Genomic DNA, 3,113 nt, shown 5'->3' on the forward strand with positions numbered 1-3,113 from the left:
AATTTATGGACTTGCCAAGACCTTGGGGTCCCCACCCACACATAATTTGTCCACCGGTCCAAATGCTGCGTTTAGATTCAGGCTTTTTTCCTTGCCTGAGCTACGCTGTAGGTACCTTGTGTTTTACCTTGCTGCCCTTGTCCTACTGCTTCGCGAGTGTGGATGTGCCCAGTGCCTGCTGTCACTGGACCTGTCCTGCCCGTTTTGCTCAGGTACGGTGGGACTGCTCCCTTGTGCTCACCCCTCTGCTGCCTTGCTGTTGTTAATTCCTGGGCTGCTTTCTCTTGCAGAGCAGTGTGCTCTTGCCAGTTTTGATACTTTTCTATGGTATAATTAAACAAGGCTCTTTCCAGGGTAGTGATATTGTAAAACAAAGTGCACCCACAAACTCTGCACATGCAAGCACAAGTTTGTTCTGACTTCAGATCTCAAAGCTTTGGAAGACAGGAAAATGTCTTTTTTTTTTTTTTTTTTCCCTTTTTCTACACAGCTTTTAACTCCACTTCAAAATGGGCCTTTCTGCACTCTGAGTATTACATTGAACTGTACTGAAGTAACCTGCAAGTGGTGTTTGTTATACTTCTTTGATCTTACTATGTGGGAGCATTTCTGGTTTGAATTACATTAAAAAAAAAAAATATACATACCAGTACTTCCTCTGTATTAGGAGAGCTAGTTTTCTTTTAAGAGTAAGTAGAAGATTTTAAGGAAGCCTTTAACTAAGCCTAATGTACAAACTGTACTGTTGTGGGAATAGGGAACATATTGCACTGCTGCCTGGCAGAGAGGGGGAAAAAAAAATAAAATCCATGACTGGCTCCCTTAATTTCATTATTATTAAATTATGCTTTCCAAATGAATATTGAAGTGCAACTAACTTGCTCTAAGGCACATTTACTGACCGAAACACAAACAGTGAAGCTGATCAGCAGCTGAGTGCCTCAGATGAGAAAGAGGCCAAGGGTTTTTTTGGAAAGCAAAAGCAGTACCAGACCTGTCAATGCACTGGGCGTGCCTGTCCTGCTTGGTTTCTTCTGGAATGATGAATAGAGGTGCATTGACAGTAGTGCAGTACCCCAGAACAAAGTTATCTTGCTAATGGGTTAGTGGCAGAAAGATGAGGTGTGAAGCTGGATTTAAAATAAAAATACTGGAGTTTAAGAACAAGGTAGAGATAACAGTTTCTTAGCTAACTTAACACCTCAGAGTCATAGGGGTCAGTTTGTCATCTATGGGAACTAGGAAGATATGGTTAAATCTTGTTTGTACTTCTTTCTTCCTTTTGTTAAACTTTGTCTGGCGACTGTGTCTGCCTGATTTTAGCCTGTAAATCATCTAGGGCAAGGAACTAGAGCCAGTAAGGGTAATCTTGCCACATATCATCTTGCAACCTTGTTCAGTTTCCATCACACTGTAAATACAAGATAGGGAACATAGTTAAAACTTTCAAATTCCAGTTCTTATCTAGTTTTCTATGTGGATGCTACCTGTTTGTCTTCACTTGTGCAGTTCAGCAAGGCTTAGATTTCAAGTTATATGGCTTGCCCATGATTTCTGTTTGAAATGAACCAACAACAAATTTATTGATAAGGCTGGCTCTTGTGCAGATCTCCAAAGATGGAAAACAGCAGTAACACTGTCAACAACCTCACCCTGCCTTGCCCTTGTAGTGTCTGGCCAAGTGATGAGATACAGCACACTCAGTGATTTGCCCCATTAATGCCTTTAAGGAGGTGAATTTGTTTACACTTGTTCCTGTATGATAGAAATTAGTGATCCTGTAACTTTTTTGCCCTCAAGAAGTAGATGGTTTCCTTAGCAAAGGGTGATCTGAGGCAGTGAAGGAAATACAGAAACACTTGCAATCGTAAATGTTAAGGTTAATATAGGACAGTTAGACAATTCAAATATTAGGGGCAGATACAGGCCTGACTTGAAAGGGACAAGCTGAGTGATGAGAGGGTGGGCAGGCTGTGAAGCTTTATGACTGCAAGAAAATTGCTTGTATAGCCAAATGCAGGCGTTAAGATGGGCATGCATGCCATGTGGTGCTGTTGGCAGGAAGGGTCTGAACCTTTGTCTTTTCTCCTACGATAAATTTCATGCCACTATGAAGCCATTTTTACTCCTTTATTCCATATCAACTCAGCTGAGTGCCTAACCCACTCCGGCAGGGTGCTCCTGGGGCATTTCCCCTCATCCCATCTGTAGACTTCAACAAGACCGTGCCCTGCCTCCCATGTGAGAGCCTTGCCTGAGTTTTAGTTGTCCTGACCAAAGAGGAACATTCTTCCGCCATAAATGCGTGCATGGTAGGGCAGTTTAATGTGTTTAGGAAATAATTCTCACTCTTCTGTAAAAATGTTACCGCGTGTAATGGAAGAAATACCAGCCTAGGAGCAGGGTGTGTTGAGGGAAAAACAGTAGGCTGCAGGAAATGGTGAGAAAGGAGAGCACAGCCAATGTTCTGCTATTTACTTGGTACTCTGTCCAGTTACAAGAAGAAAAACTTCTTGTATTTTTGGCATTTTGGTTTATCTAACTGCTATAGTAATTAGATATTTGTATGTTGATCCCTTGTAATGTCTATATGTCATCTTCATGAAATGATAATAATGATAAAATGATAAAAAATGCTGATAAGCACCCAGAAATGATTTCTAGTGTATTATGCTATGATGAGAAGATATTCTGCAACGGACCGTAGCTTTAGCAGGGAGTGGATGTTACTGCACTGTCTGTAGTCACACTTTTGGGAGAGATGTCTGACAGTAGAAACTCTTCTTTTAAGGCTTATGAACAACTGCGGTAGACTTCCCCACCCCCACCCCCCACCCCGCCAGATAATTAGATAGTTATGTGATTTTACTTGGACTATGAAGTGGGCTTTTTTTCCACTTCTAGAGTTTTCCTACTACAAAGTGCTGATAAAAGGTAGGGCCTTGCACTGCACTGACACGAGGTCTTCTAGTAATAACTGGTGGCTAGTTATATCCCTTCAGACTTCACTCAATTCCTGCTAAGGAAGGGTTAAACATTGCATGAAAAAAGGCAGGAAACCAGCTGCTGGAATGTATCCCTCAGATTACTTGGGAGCTGGTTCAGGCTCTCCA

The sequence above is a fragment of the Falco biarmicus genome, chromosome 7 (assembly GCF_023638135.1).
Source record: "Falco biarmicus isolate bFalBia1 chromosome 7, bFalBia1.pri, whole genome shotgun sequence".
Lineage (NCBI taxonomy): Eukaryota > Metazoa > Chordata > Aves > Falconiformes > Falconidae > Falco > Falco biarmicus.